The sequence below is a fragment of the Puma concolor genome, chromosome A3 (genome assembly GCF_028749965.1).
Source record: "Puma concolor isolate L17-30 chromosome A3, mPumCon1.1.hap2, whole genome shotgun sequence".
NCBI classification, from domain to species: domain Eukaryota; kingdom Metazoa; phylum Chordata; class Mammalia; order Carnivora; family Felidae; genus Puma; species Puma concolor.
The window spans coordinates 51,924,939-51,941,734 of NC_141669.1; the positions used below are offsets into that span (position 1 = coordinate 51,924,939).

General features: G+C 36.2%; 1 protein-coding gene across 8 annotated transcripts in view; it reads left to right on the forward strand.

Moving 5' to 3' along the window:
• EXOC6B (exocyst complex component 6B) overlaps positions 1 to 16,796 on the forward strand; it is a 618,440-nt gene that overhangs the window by 296,752 nt on the left and 304,892 nt on the right. The window lies entirely within an intron of this gene.

A 16,796-nucleotide genomic window follows, 5' to 3' on the forward strand; every position in this document is an offset into this window, starting at 1 on the left:
ATGAAAATAGAAAAGGATCAAAATATAATCCTCATTAGAAGGAAAGAGAGTTTTGTCTTTTTTCTCCACTCAGTAGTAGGTGTAGCCTGAAGCTGTGCTGTAGTCAGCATACCACATTGCTGAGTCCTTTCAAGTTTAGGGGTTTTGTGTTTCTTCCATGGCATTTTCACACACACTTCATCTTACTTGAGCCTCGAGATACCAGTCTGACATAGGCAGGTTTTGTAGTGAACATCTTACACGGACCTGGTGGTTGAGGGAATTTGAGGTTCAGTGAGATTAATTGATCTGCCTGACGGATCATAGAGCTAGTGATTGGCCAGACTGGGAGCCAAGTCTGATTTTATGAGTTGTATTTGAAAACCTCTTTTTACTTTCCTGTATTAATGTTTCTGTTGCGGAGGCAAGTGCTATAAAGTAAGTAAAGGAACTTTTTCCATGACGATACATTCTGAAAGCATCACTAAAAAGTAAACACGTTGGCATTGTTTTGCCTTAATATCTGCTCTTTGAAGTTTGAGAAGGAAGAACTGTTTATAAAATTTTTAATTAAGAAAGCAATGCTCTTGGTGGTTTCTGGAAAAAAAAGAAAGTATTTAAAAATGAGAGTCATGCCCTACCTTCTGATACTGGCAAAGACTTGGAAATCAGATATAAGGACCTGGAGAAAGACAGTCGCATAAACCACATTGGTTTTGGCTTAGAAAAATGACTGCAGTGGAGAGAGAAGATGGGCAAACTGTATTTCATAGTTTGCTCCTTAGATTGGGAATGTTGCCTTCTGGGGAACTCTAATAATGTGTTAGTGTTGTCACACCAGGTCTCTTTGGTCCTGTCAGCGTTCTGTGACTGCTATGTAAAATTTCAGGCTTGCTGAGATAGCTCTCTATAGTTCATGCTAAAGATTTATTTTTAATTAAAACTTAGCCTGCACTCCCTCCCTGCTCTTCATTCTAGACCTGGCTTGGGAAAATCAGGAGGGGAGGGGTAGGTGCTAATAGTGCTGTTTTAAAAGGATCGCTGCCAGTGCTAAGTTAGGCAGAGCCAAACTTATTCTGGACTCGTCTTCTGGTAGATCATCCTTCCTTGGCTTGCCAAATAGCCCTTCGTAATGCCAGGTTATTGTGCAGTTTGTTCCAGCATCAGGCTTCATTTGGGCCCTCCCATTCAGAAAAGAGCAAAACTTTCCCCTCTTTCCAGGCATAGCATTATTACTCTCTTAAGGGAGACTTTCAGATACTGGTCCGTTCCAAAGACCTTCTGTTAAAACTTTTCTGCTGTGCAGGGTGTCTTCTGTTGCCTGAAATCATCTCATACAATTAGTGTAGAGTTGCATACTTGGCATTCATAGGGAGGAGTCCTCAGACAGCCAGCTAGCTACCTTGTCTGTAGTCAGAAGTGGTAGATGACAGGGTCACCAAAGTAGTAGTTTTATGGTCATCTTCCTGCTACCAGGATGGTGAGTCCCCTTCTAGGGGCCAGCACTGTTACTTCTAGCCACTTCTATTCTCCCCTGTCCACTTCAGAGAGAGCACTTTTTTTCCCCCCCTTTCCTTGTGTCCTTTATTTTGGCATCTGGTAGTTTCTATACTAATTCCACCATTGTCTGCTCTAGGCTCTTTCTGCAACTGAGCTGGTAAGATCAGTTAATGGACACTGTAATGCCTTTGATAAAAGGGAACCAAGGAAATATCTTAAATTTTTTTTCTAAATGTCATTCCCTATTTAAAAAAATAGAAAAATATGAAGAAACCAAATTACAGTTCTACCATAGTTTTGGTCTGCTTCTTTGTAACATATTTGATATACTTTAATAAAAATTTAATTGTACTATGTGCATTTCTTTATGATTTAGATTTGCTCCTCTCCCTATTACATATACCATATCACAAATATCTGTTCATGTCAAATGTAGACCCAACATTATTGTTTTTATTTCTCTTGTATACATTTACTTAATCCAAGTAGTTAGAATTAATCATGTAATGATGATGATGATGGCAACTATTTATTGAGTACTTACTACATACATACTAGGCATCATATTGTATGATTTACGTACGTTGTTTTATTTAAGTCTCATAGCAACCCTGAGAAGTATATATATTAATATCCTGATTTTGCAGGCAAGGCAATTGAGACTTAGTGTGTGTAAGTTGCTTAAGATCACAAAGTTAGAGGTAAACCAGGGTTCTAACCCATACTATTCAAATCTGAATACAAGTTCTTTCATCGGTGCATATTTTAGACATTTTTTTCATCACTTATCTGATTATCACTTTAGGTAAAATTGTTAAAGTGAATTAAAGGGCATATGCATTTTAAGCTTCCCGATACCTAAACTTTGAGAAAAGTCATGCCAATTTGCATTTCTTAACATAACAGTATAGAAGTGCAATTTTACCATATTTTCAGCAATATTGGGTGCTGTCTTTTTTCTTTTGCTAATTTTGTAGGTGAAAAAACGGTACATTGTGAATTACATTTGCATTTTAAAAATCACTCTTGATTGTGGACATTTTTCTAATATTTAGAAGCCACTCATTCCTTTTTGTGTGTGCACGGAATGTTTATATTTTATTTATTCAGATAAGTAGTTTTTTTTTTTTTCTGATGTGTATTTCTGATATTTTCTTAGTATGCTATTTGCTTTTTAATTGTTTCTTTTATTTTGATTTGTAGAAAAAAAATTTTTTAATGTTTATTTAAGTTTAGGAGAGAGAGAGCAGGGGAGAAGCAGAGGGAGAGGGAGACCAAGGATCTGAAGTGAGCTCTCTGCTGACAGAAGAGAGCACAATGTGGGGCTTGAACTCACAAACTGTGAGATCATGCCTTGAGCTAAAGTTGGTCGCTTAACTGACTGAGCCACCCAGGTGCCCTTGATTTGTAGAAATTTTAAAATTTGTGAATCAATCTGTCACTTTTCCCTACGTGTGTATGTGTTTTTATAAGTTTATTTATTTCTTTTGAGAGAGAGAGAGAGAACATGAGAGAGGGGTAGGGGCAGAGAAACAGAGGGTAAGAAAGTCCCAAGCAGGCTCCACACTGTCAGTGCAGAGCCTGATGCAGGGCTCTAACTCATGAACTGCAAGATCATGACTTGAGCTGAAACCAAGAGTCGGATGCTCAACCGACTGAGCCACCCAGACGCCCCATTCCCTTTGTGTTTTTTTAAAGTATAAGTTGCGTACATTAAAATGTGTGCAAATTTTGAGTGTGTAACTTAATGGATTTTAACACATGTATACACTTTTGTGTCACCCAGATCTGGAAATAGAACATTTCCACCTCTCAAGGAAGTTTCCTCTTACCTCTTTTTAGTTTTGGCTGCTCTTGAACTTCATACATAGGTAATCATATAACATATGCTCTTTTGTGTCTAGCTTCTTTTCCTCAACATTATGTTATTGAGATTCATGCATGTTGTTGCATGTATTGGTAGTTTATTCATTTTTATTGTGAGGTAGTTTTTCACTTTATGGATAGTGATGGACACTTGGGTTGTTTCTAGTCTGGGGCTTATAATGAATCAAGCTACTGTGACATTCTTATACAAGTATTTTTTTAATGGACCTAGATGCTCTTTTCTCTTGAGAAATACCTAGAACTGGAATATTATAGTTATCTTTTTGTTATCAACTTCTACTTTTCCATTGGTGTTAGGTAATATATGCATAGGCTTCAGCACTTTGAAATTTATGGAGATTTTCCTTATGGCCCAGTATATAGTGTAATTTGGTAAATGTTCAAAGTGCACTTGAAAAGGATGTGTATTCTGCACTTGTTAGAGTATCTTTAAACGATAATTTGATTTGCCAATACTTGCTGACTTTGTTCTAACAGTATATAGAGAAAATATTCAAAATATTACAGGGGTGCCTGGGTTGCTCAGTCGGTTAAGTGTCCGACTTCGGTTCAGGTCATGATCTCACAGTTCGTGAGTTCGAGTCCCACATCAGGTTCTGTGCTGACAGCTCAGAGCCTGGAGCCTGCTTTGGATTCTGTATCTCCCTCTCTCTTGCCCCTCCCTCACTCATGCTCTGTCTCTTTATCTCTCAAAAATAAATAAACATGAAAAAAATTAAAAAAAATAACTATATTATAAATGGAGAAGGGTAAAGACATAAAGGGAAATATGGTTTCTGTAGTTCCCTGGGACTGGTAAAATGACAATGTCAGTAGCCAATGATAAGTTATGAATATATAATGTAATTCTTGGAGTAACCATTCAAAATGTCATACAAAGGGGGTGGCACCTAGATGGCTTAGTCGGTTGGGCATCCTGACTTTGGCTTGGTCATGATGTCATATGTGTATGTGTGTGTATATATATACACACACACACACACACACACACACACACACACACACACTATATGTGTCGTATATATATATGACACAAAAATGAGAGACATAGGCCCTAACATATAAATAATTACATTGAATGTAAATTATCCAAATATACCAACAAAAGGCAGATATTGGCATAGTAGACTAAGAAACATGACCCAACTATCTGCTGTCTATAAGAAAGTCACTTCAAATATAATGATATAGGCAAGATGAAAGTAAAAAGGATGAGCAAAAAAGGACATCATGGAAGCATTGATCAAAGAACGGTGGAATTGGCAATATTAATATTAATGAAGTAGGGGCTCCTGGGTAGCTCAGTCAGTTAAGCATCCGATTTAAGCTCAGGTCATGATCTTGCAGTTCATGAGTTTGAGCCCCATGTTGGGCTCTGTGCTAACAGCTCGGAGCCTGGAGCCTGCTTCGGATTCTGTGTTTCCCTCTCTCTGCCCCTCCCCAGCTAGCACTCCGCACTCTGTCTGTCTGTCCGTCTCTCTCTCTCTCAAAAAATAAAATAAACATTAAAAAAAAAATCAATGAAGTAGACATTAGAACAAAAGAAATTACCAGAGACAAAGGTACTTTATATGATAAAAGGATTGATCCATCAAGAAGACCTATAATTCTAGATGAGTATATCCTAAACAACAGAGCCATTAAATTGTGAAGCATAAACTACTAGAACTGAGAGGAGAAACTGACAGATTCACAATGGAAGTTGGGGACTTCTAACCCCTTTCACAACTATTGAGAGAACAACTAGACTGAGAATCATCAAAGATAATAGAACTCAGCAACCAATAAAATGATAAATGGACATTCATAGAACACAACAGTGGCAGAATACACATTCTTTGCAAGTGTCCACAAAACATGTATTAAGTTAGACTGTATCCTGGGCCATAAAATAAACCTCAACAAAATTTGGAATCATGTACAGACTTCAGTGATATCAGACTAGAAGTCACTAACAAAAATATAACAGGAAAATCTCCAAACACTTTGAAACTAAACAGTATACTTCTATATAATGCTGGGTCAAAGAAGAAGTCTCAAAGTAAATAAAAATGTATATTGAGCTGAATGAAAATGAAAATTTGTGGGTGCAGCTATAGCAGTGTTGAGAGGGAAATTTATAGCACTAATTTCCATACATTAGAAAAGAGGAAAAGTCTCAAACTGATAGTATAAGCTTTCTACCTCAAAAACCTAGAAAAAAACAAAGACAAAATAAACCCAAAGCAAGCAGAATAAAGGAAATAATAATAATAATAATAATAATAATAATAATAGTAGTAATGAAACCTTGAAAAGAAAAAAAACAATTGAGAAAATCAATGAAAGTGCTGGCTTTTTTTTAAAGGACTGATAAAATGGAAAAATCTCTAACAAGACTGATAAAGAAAAAAAGAAAGAAACAGATTACCAATATCAGGAATAAAACAGGGGATATCAAGAATATATTGTTATTGATACTACAGATATTAAAAGGATAATTGAGCAGCTCTACACACATAAATTTGAGAACTTATAAAACTGACCAGTTTTGTGAAAAATGCGAACTGCCACAGTTCACATAAAATGACATCTATAATTAGAATAGCCCTGTGACTATGAAGGAAACTGAATTTGTATTTTAAAACTTCAGTGTTAAATCTCTAGGCTCAGGCAATTTCATTGGAGAATTCATACAAATAGTTATAGAAGGATTAATACCAAGTCAACATAGTGTCTTCATTATATGGAAATAGAAGGAGCACTTTACAGTTCATTTTATGAAGCTAGTAGTACTCTGATGCCAAAACAAGACAAAGATAACACAAAAACTGGGCTGCCTGGGTGGCTCAGTCAGTTGAGCATCTGACTTTGGCTCAGGTCATGATCTCTCAGCTCATGGGTTTGAGTTCCACGCCAATGCAGAGCCTGCTTCTGACTCTCTGCCTCCTTCTTTCTCTGCCCCTCCCCAGCTTACGCACGCTCTCTCTCTCTCAAAAATATTTAAAAAATGGTATTAAAAAGATAATACAAAAACTAAAAATATAGACTGATACCCCTGATAAATATAGGCATAAAATTTATTAGCAAAGTATTATTAAGCAGAATTTAGTAATATATGGGGAGAATATGTGGCCAAGTAAGATTTATTTCAGGGTATGTAAGGCTGATTTAATATTTAAAAATCAGTCAACGTAATTTACCACATTAACAGTCCAAAGAAGATCACATAATCGTATCAATTGATGCAGAAGGAACATTTGACAAAATTCAAGCCCATTCATGCTTTATTTAAAAAAAAAAAAAAAATCAAAAAAACAAAACCTTTCTCAAATGGATACAAAACATATGCAAACGCCTATAGCTAAGGCTTGGGATGCCTGGGCGGCTCAGTCAGTTGAGCATCCAATTTCGGCTCAGGTCTGATCTCACCGTTCATGAGTTTGAGCCCCGCATTGGGCTCTGTGCTGATAGCTTAGAGCCTGGAGCCTGCTTCAGATTCTATGTCTCCCTCTCTCTCTACCCCTCTCCCATTCACACTCTGTGTCTCTCTCAAAAATAAACATTAAAGAAAAAATTTTTTAAAAAAAGGCTAAACTAAAGCTTATAGCTAAATACTTAAGAGTGAAAGACTGTTTTCCCCTTAAGATCAGGAACAAAGCAAGGATGTCTGCTCTCACCATTTATATTTAACATAGAGTTAAATGTTGAGTAGACATTCTAGTCAGTGCAGTAAGACTGGGAAAGGCAATAAAGGGCATACAGATTGGAAAAGAAGAAATGTAGCTGACCCTTTTTGTAAGTAACATGATTGTTTCTGATGAAAACCCCAGAAAATCAAGGTAAAACCACGTAGTACCAATAACTGAATATAGCAAGGTGGCAGGATACAAGATCTACAAAAAACAATTGCATTCCTATACATTAGAAATGAATATATAGATACCAAAATTAAAAATACAGTACTATTTATGATCATTTAAGAAAAGATACACTTACATGTAAATTTTTTTAAAGTGTGCAGGACTTGTGTGCTGAAAACTACAAAATGCTGATGGATGAAATCAACAAAGATGTAACAAATGGAAAGACATAGTATGTATATGGATTAGAAGACAACACCATAAAAATATCAATTTTTTCCCCAAGTTGATACATAGATTTAGTGAAATTCCTTTCAAAATCCCAATAAGATTTTTGTTGCTATGGACAAGATTATTCTAAAATTTAGATGGAAAGACAAAGGAACTAGAACAACTAAAACAATTTTGAAAAAAATAATAAAGCGGGAGGAACCAATATACTCTGTTTTAAGACTTATTATATGGTTACAGTAATCAAGCCTGTGCGGTATTGGCAGAAGCATAGACAGATTAGATCAGTGGGATAGAGTAGAGAATCCAGAGATAGACCCACAAAAGTATTTGAAAAAATTGCAAAAGCAATTCAACAAATGGTGCTGGAACAATTGGACATCCATAGGAAAAAAAAAAAGTGAGCCTTGAGCTATTTCTTACATTTTATACAAAAACTAACTCAAAACGGATCATGAGTTAAAGGTGAAGTGCAAAACTAAAACTTTTAGGAAAAAAAACAGGAGAAAAATCCTTAGAATCTAGGAGTGGGCAGAGAGTTCTTAAACTATACTCCAAAAGTGCTCACCATAGAAGAAAAAAGGTTGATAAAATTGGGCCATATGTAAATAGAACACTTTTGCCCTGCAAAATACCCTGTTTGGAGGATGAAAAGACAAGGGACAGAGTGGGAGAAAATATCTGTAAACCACATATCCAACAAAGGAGTAGTATCTAGAAGATACAAAGGCTTTTTAAAAACTCAACAGTTTAAAACCAAACAAGGCAGTTAGAATATGGGCAAAAGACATGAAGACACAATTCACCGAGGCAGATATACAGATGGCAAATAAACATGCGAAAAGGTGTTCAACATCGGTAGTCATTAGAGGAATTCAAATTAAAGCCACAGTGAGCGATTGCTGTATTCCTATCAGAATAGTGGTGATACCAAATGGCAGTGAGGATGCTGGTGGGAATGTAAAATAGTGCAGTCCCTCTGGAAAACAGTTTGGCAGTTTCTTAAAAAATTAAACCTGTAATTATCATGGGACCCAGCAATTGCACTCCTGGGCATTTATCTCAGAGAAATGCAAATTTAGTTCAGGTATTTGCTGTACATGAATGTCAGTAGCTTTATTCGTAGAAGCCCCAAACTGGAAGCAACCCTGATGTCCTTCAGTAGGTGAATGGTTAAACAAATGTGGTACATTTATACCTTCCCATGGAATATTACTCAGTAATATAAAGGAAAGAATTACTGATAGAGGCAACAAGCTGCAGGAATCTCTATATAGAGATTTATACTGAATGCAATAAGCTGATCTCAAAAGGTTACATACTATAAAATTCCATTTATGTAACATTCTTAAAGTGACAAAATTAAAGAAATGGAGAATAGTGTTTATGAAAAGTTAAGTAGAGGGTAGGGATGGAGGCAAGTGGAGAAAGGAAGCTTTGAGGTATCTTTGTAGTTTTGGAAATGTGTACCTTGACTATGTCAATGTCACTATCCTGGTCGTGATAGAGTACTATACTTTCCTAAGATGTTTACCATTGGAGAAATTGGGTAAAAGCACAAGGGATCTGTCTCTATTATTTCTTGTAACTGTGTATGAATCTATAATTCTCTAATAATAAAAAGTGTAATTTGAAAAAATGGTATTGAAGCATATTTTATTCAACTCTTAGGTTCCTTTTTTCTCTTAACCTGTTTTCTTCTTGTTATTCATTCTTTCTTTCTTTCTTTCTTTCTTTCTTTCTTTCTTTCTTTCTTTCTTTCTTTCTTTCTCTTTTTACCAGGTATCAGCTTAATATTTGTCCACTTTGTTTATAGATATTCTGCCTGTTTTTCTGAACATCTGAAGTTCAATATGATAGATTTCTGTATTCTTAGATTTTAAATTTGTCTGTTTCTTTACAGCATCTGTTAATGGGGAGGAAAGCATAGATTTATTTATACAAAATTTCCCCAGTCTTCACTTAACTATATAAAGGGCTGTTTTTTTCTGGGTGTGTGGCAAATTTGATTTTGAAATGCAGAGAGCAGCCATGTGTCTTTAATAAAACAGCCATTACATACATTTATATATCATAAAAATAATGTGTATAGCTCTTTCAATTTATAAAGTACTTCAACTGAACCTCAGAATTTTTTGCTTTTCCTGGTGTTGGCTTCCTTTATGTACATGAGAAGTCGCTTCAAAGCTGTATGCCTAGTTCTTTTTATGTAAAATCTTACACCATACCTTCTTTTAGGCCAGTACTTCCATCATGAGGACAATCAACAGTGTCTCATGCGTAACCACTCTGACACGATGGTACTATTTTCATTTACGGTTTTAGACACCACATTTTCTTATTAGCACTTTAGTAATCGTTCATGTGGCAGCATGGCACAGATTAAGAGATTTGTCTGGAAGTTTTAAACTTCCAAATTTTGGAGCACCTTAGCAGTTTAAAAGATTGACACGTGTGAGTTAGAAAAGACTTTCGTTAAAAATTGGCAAGTGTGAAATTGGGCAGTTGAACAGTATGTTTGGAACACTACCAACTCTGGGGATTGTTCTTGGGAGAAAATGCAGACAACCTCATTACTTCACTCTAATTAAAGGAATCGCTCTCCTTGCTAGTCGTGTGTAGGTAACCATTTCTCCAAGAATTTTTGGTGTCTCATTGTTGAGTAGTTAATTTGGTTTATGTCTTTGCTCACATATGCTTAATGGTTCCTGGTATGAAGGTACTACTCAATAAAATGATGGAACTTGGGGGGGGGGGATATAGTTTAAATTACAGTGTTTTGTTACAAAAAATAGTAAAATAAGTTGCATTTCAATTATTTTATATTAGAAGCTATGTCATTAAAATTTACTTGCTAATTGCCTACAATTGATTAAATCATATTATAATCTACAGTAAGCACATTATGGTACAGAGTGATAGCAGGTAATTTTAGTTTGGGTTTCCCTAACAAAAAGGACACTTATCTTAAAAGTGAAATCCAAATCTTTTCCTGATCAATTACCTTAATCATGGAGGAAGTCTGGGTTTTTGTTCTAACCAGGTAGGTAGGTTGTAATTTTAAGCAGTTTGGTTTGCGAAGCATGATTAAGACACCGTTCCCTTTGAGGTTTACCCTTTCGCTTCTGAGGTACAACTGTTTATCATCTTGGGTCAAAGGTTATAAAAAGTAGTCATCAATTAAAGCTTTATTGGTTGTAATTGGTAATGCTATGAAAGGAGCCAGCCAAACTGAATCTGATAATAAAAGACTCTTTGTTAAAATATTTAATAAATTAACACTCTCTCTTGGAAGGGGGAAGCTAATTACAAAGCCCAAGATTGTTAATCATAATGTTTACTTTCTTCAAAAGCACAGTCTCAACTACTCCATAATCATTAGACATCAGATTTCTTTCTTTTTCTTTTTTTAAATCCAGCAGACTCTGTCATTCCCGGAGGGGATGTTCTTTTCTATGGCTCAGGCTTGGGATATGGCAGAAGGAGGAAATGCCAAGACAAACATAAGTTATAAGGGCCATCTTAAAAATAAACAGGGCTCTGTTAGAACGTCAGACTGCCTTTGCTCTCTTCAAAAAGGGTCAAAAGTTTATGTAGATTTATTTTGTAGGCTAATGAATGATATCAAGAATTGGGGCATTTGGAAAGTAATGTTTTTGTTTTGTTTTGTGTAATAATAAATTATCTACCAGAGCTATTATCCTATCTCTGTACATGTGTTGTTGGTGGTTTTTTTTTTTTTTTTGAGGTGTTTTGACAGTTTTGTGGCTTTTGAATTTTAGACATTTCCAAAGCCCTAACGTAGGTAAATGGAACTGTGACACATACCACCTCTCCGACTCTTGAATGACCTTGCCGTGGGAACTCTCTGAATGGGCCTTTACATCTGGGAATCGAATGTTTCTAGATTTAAGCAATAGGGGGCATCTTGGGTTTGTTCTTTACACATGTTGCTGTAGTCTGATCTTTAGGGCAGTTCTAATGAAAGAAAATCCTGCTTTGGGCCTGCTGTGCAAATTAGCCATATGGCGAAGTGTAATATCCCGCTGAACGTCATTATGGGGCCCTATGAAAAGTGCTCCCCTTTTCACATGGAAGCAAATTAAAATGGCCCTTTCAGGTTTTTGGTTTTTTTTAAACTCTGAATAAACCTGTCTTCACTTGGATGCCGGGACAGTTGAAAGGGAGTTCTCCAGCTGCAGTCAGGGTGGTGAAATTACAGGCTTTGCCCAAGACCAAATGGAAATATTGCTTCCTGTAGGCAAAGCCGGAAGAACAATGGTGTGTGCTTCCATCCTTCCATTTCCCTCCCTTGTTCTTTGTGTACTTGCCCTTAGCTGCTTCTCAATCCAAGAGTGAGTTTTCTGTTATTGTGATGGATGAGAAGGGCTCAGCCCACTCTCCAGTAGACCCTGTATCAGTCTCTACGAGGAAAGGCCCACAGATGAAGAGCTGTTTACCCAAATAATGGCACAGTAAATATTTAATGAAGAAGATGGGCCTGTCCCATGTTGTCTGTTGTTTGGACATACTGCCCATATGAAATAATATCGTCCCAGCATAAGTTTTTATTTTTTTTCTGCAACACTAGACATGTAGGTCCCACTAATGTTTGGAGGCATGGGGTTCAGTAACTATATGAAATGTTCAGGGTGTCTGTGTGCGTGGTATACATTGGCACCTTTTACGAAGAAAAAGAAATCCACGGAAAGATCTTTCATCCCGTCTTCCCTTTCCCCCCTGCTCGAGGGAAAGGATCATACAGTCGTGACTTAGTTGATTACTAGTGTACATTTGTAAACTGACAGCAGCTAAAGTTTGACTTTGAGCTTTGTTAGCAATAAATTTCACCACTCTTACAGACAAAAACAAAAAAACCTCCCTCATTTGCCCACACAGAGTGGTAGTGCTGTGTGCCTCCTATGTTTATATCCAGGCAAGTGCCTAGACACATGGGGAATTCAAAGTTATCATTTGTGTATCTATTTTTGTTTTTAAGCATTTATTGAAAGCTCATGTTAGTTCCAGCATTTGTGTGATGACAATTTACAGCATGTGTTTGAAGAAAGAAAGTTGGCACAATGTTGTGCAATAAGAGTAGATCATACTAAATTACGATGTTTGAGAAAAGATTTTTGCATGCAAAATGAAAGGAATGAAAAGGGTATGTACCATATTGTCCTGTTTGTGTGTGTATGTGTACATATGTGAGTATGTGAAATACCTGTTAAGAATAGAGGAATGTTGGTAAGGGAGTACACCAAAAAGTAAACAGTAGTTATCTCCAGGTGATGGGATTATGAATGACTTTTATTTTCTCTCTTTGCCTTATCTGTATTGTCTGATTTTTCTAAAAGTCACAAATTTTACTTTTGTAGTTAGTAATTGCAAAGAGATAATATTAAGAACACAGCTAAAAGCAAAAGATTGAAACAAAAGAAAATGAAACCAACCAAACAACCTTTTTCAGCATAGCCTGAAGAGAAGTGGGTTATTTCCTGGTTAATTCTGGTGCTAGGATTAATGATTAGACTTGAGAAATTGACAATGGCTTTGGGGACATTTGACCATTAGCACCCTTCTCCACTTTTATCATAGGATGTGATGTAATATTTAAATTAAATATGAATTTAGAAGATAAAGCACCTAGTGAATTGAAGAGGTTGCTAGAACCTGGAGGATATTTCTTTGTTTTAGCATTAAGTAAAAATAGAGTATGTTCTCTGATCCTTTAGCTCTTATGTAGTTGCCCTATAAGTGAATGATGAGAAATTTATTGTGAGGAATACTTTATAATAGTATAAGCTCCTGTCTTTAGGTTAAATTTCAGATGGAATATATATACTTAACAGAAAAAATTAAGCAAAGTCTTGTTTGGCTTCTAAGCCTTTCTTAACTTCCACTAAAATTCTTTAAATGCATAAGCGTCTGAAAATTTGTAACACCATTGTTAAAGAAGACTTATAATTAACATTACATTGCCTGAATTTGAATAACATTTTCTCCAACTTTAAGGCTGATTGAATGGATTGAGAAATCTAGTTGTTGAGTGATGTGTGTTTTATTGCCATAAACAGAACAAACCTTAAAAGTCAGAAGGTACTTTATGCCTTTTCTACTCTGTGCCATCTGGCTTGAGAATACAGTACTGAATTGATGAATATATTGGTTTTCTATCCCCATTCTGTTTAGATTCTCCTTTATAAGGCTGTCAGCATGTGGGGTGGGTGGGTGGGGGGGACAGTGGGACTTCTGGTGGCAGCACAGTTTATCTTGTGCTGGAGAGTACTTAATAGTGCTGTACAAGAACACAAATAGGAAGACCCTGTATTGTGGTTTTCATTCACTTAAGAAGTTCAGGGAGTTAAACACTGGGAACTGTATGGTAGGAGAATGTTTGACTGTATTTATGTGAACTTGGTAGGCCAGTTGTTTGCTAGACACTGGAATCAGTTTGTGGATTTACTTTGAAACAACTTTGGACCTGGGCACATCAACCTGCTGTGAATTGCAGCTTCCCTAAAGATATTAGATCTATAGCCAGATGATGGTGAGTGGGCCAAGGCAAACCACAAAACAAGCCTGGAAGCAAGCACTTGTCCAGAAAGAGCTCCTATTGTTCAAAACAGAGCAATTGGGAAAATGAAACAATACAAAACAAAATATGAGATCTGCAAAAACAGCCTGAATAAAATGGGACAAGGAACACCATCGTAAAAATTCAGAGGAAACATGATTCTAAGAATGATTTTCTGCAGGAACCAAAGGAAATTTTAGAAAATTGGTTGGCATGAAGAAGGCATAACTTCTATGAAACAGAAACAGAAATCTTCAAAAGAATAAATGGAGATAGAAAAACAGCAGGATGAGATAAGTAGGAATAATTACAAAGAAATGATTACTGCAATAGCAGATAAAGCGTAACTAGAAAAATGGAGCCTTGAAAGAAAATATTGATTAATATTCTATTTATACTTTTAATCATTTATTCAAGCCAATGTATATTGAGTGCCATTTATACCAGGCATTGTTCTAGGGGCTGGGAACATGACAGTAAATAAGACAAACAAGAACTTGTTCTTGTGGAGCTTACATTTCGAATGAGAAGAGCCAGACGATAAACAAACAGCGTAATATCAGATGGAGATATGTGCCATGCAAAGAATTAAAAGCAGGTTATGTATTTGGCAAAACTTTCCATTTTAAATTGAGTAATAGAAAAGTCTTTTCTTAGTAGGTGACATTTAAATTTATATTTTAATTATTAGAAAGAGCCAGATATTTCCTAATTTTTGGTATCAAAAATTAGGTGCTAGGTCCTTTTGTACTTTCGTTCTACAGATAATTCCTTACAGTATCTTATTTTCTCCTAGGTTTAGATTACCATCTCTCTGCTAGTGATTCTTGATTCTGAAAACTATTGTCTTTAGCTTAGCCCTTTCTCCTGAGCTGCAGGCCCAAATACATCTGCTCCTGAACACTTAGCACTTGGAAGTCACTAATTAAACATGTTTGGTACAGAGGTCATTATCATCAGTTTCCTCAAATACAAACAATTCTAGTTACTCGTGGTAGTTATATTTTATAAAGTCACTGTAAATACTGAGTTCATGAATACTGAACCATTGCTCCTAGAGGAAATACAGGGTTAGGTTCCTGTGAGCTTCTGGTCACAACATTTCATCAGTCAGTTCACAGCCATGTTTTATGTGTGTTTCTCTTTAAAGATGTCTTATTTAATGTATTTTGTTGGCTTATTAACATTGAATTCATGGGCAACAGCATTATAACTCATGCCCAAACAAAGCTTATCTAAATGTGTTTTCTCTCAAAGGCACATTTTGTCTTCTTGAGCTTAGGTATACTAGACAGCACTTTGGCACTGTGTTTGGGGGTCTTTTTAAATAGCAAAATCACCAGGGGCACCTGGGTGGCTCAGTCAGTTAAACATCTGACTGTTGATTTCAGCTTGGGTCATGATCTCATGGTTTGTGAGATTGAGACTCTTCACTGACAGTGTGGAACCTGCCTGGGATCCTCTCACTCTCTCACTCTGCCCTTCTCCCACTTGTGTGCTCTCTCTCTCTCTCTCTCTCTCTCTCTCAAAATAAATAAATAATAAGCTTTAAATGGCAAAAATCAGCAACACGAAGCACAAAAATGCAAGACATACAGATGGCCAACAGGTACATGAAAAGGTGCTCAACATCAATGATCATCAAGGAACTGCAAATCAAAACCACAATGAGGTATCACCTACATCTGTCAGAATGACTATTATCAAAAAGACAAGAAATAACAAGGGTTGGTGAGGATGTTGAGAAAGTAGAACCCTTGTTATTTGTTGGTGGGAATGTAAATTGATGTAGCCACTATGGAAAACTGTGGAGGTTTCTCAAAAAATTAAAAAAAGAACTACTGTATATTCCAGCAATTTCATTTCTGGGTTTTTATCTGAAGGAAATGAAAACACTAACTGAAAAAGAATGTGCACCCCTATGTTCATTGCAGCATAATTTACAATAGCCAAGACATGGAAACAACCTAAGTGTTCATTGGTGGATGAAGAATAAAGAAGATGTAGAATCTATATATACAAAGGAGTATTATTCAGCTATAAAAAAGAATGAAATCTTGCCATTTGCGACAACATTGTTGGACCTTGAGGGAACTGCTAAGTGAAATAGATACAGAAAGACAAATAATGTATGATCTCACTTATATGTGGCATTTAAACAGACAAAAAACCCAATTGAATGCATTGATTTGTGGTTGCCAAAAGTGGGGGATGGGGAAATTGGGTGAAGGTGGTGAAAAGGAATAAACTTTCAGTTATAAAGTAAGTAAGTCCTGGGGCGCTTGGGTGGCTCAGTCGGTTAAGCATTTGACTTCGGCTCAGTGAACTTGTGGTTTGTGAGTTTGAGTCCCATGTTGGGCTCTGTGCTGACAGATCAGAGGATGGAGCCTCTTTCAGATTCTGTGTCTCCCTTTCTCTGTCTTCCTCCCTCGCTCGGACTGTCTGTCTCTCTCTCTCTCAAAGATAAATAAAGATGAAAAAGAATTTAAAATAAGTAATTCCTGGGGATGTAATATACAGCATGGTGACTATAACAAATAATACTTTATTGGATAATTGAAATTTTCTGAGAGAGTAGATCTTAAAAGTTCTCCTCACAAAGAAAAAACAATGCATGTGGTGATAGGTGTTACTGGACTTGTGGTGGTGGTCATTTTGCAATATATATCAATATTGAGCCATTATGTTGTACGCCTGAACATAATATGTTTTATGTCAATTATATCTCAATTTAAAAAAATCACAAAAATGCAAAAAATGGGGCACTGGTTGACTGTGAA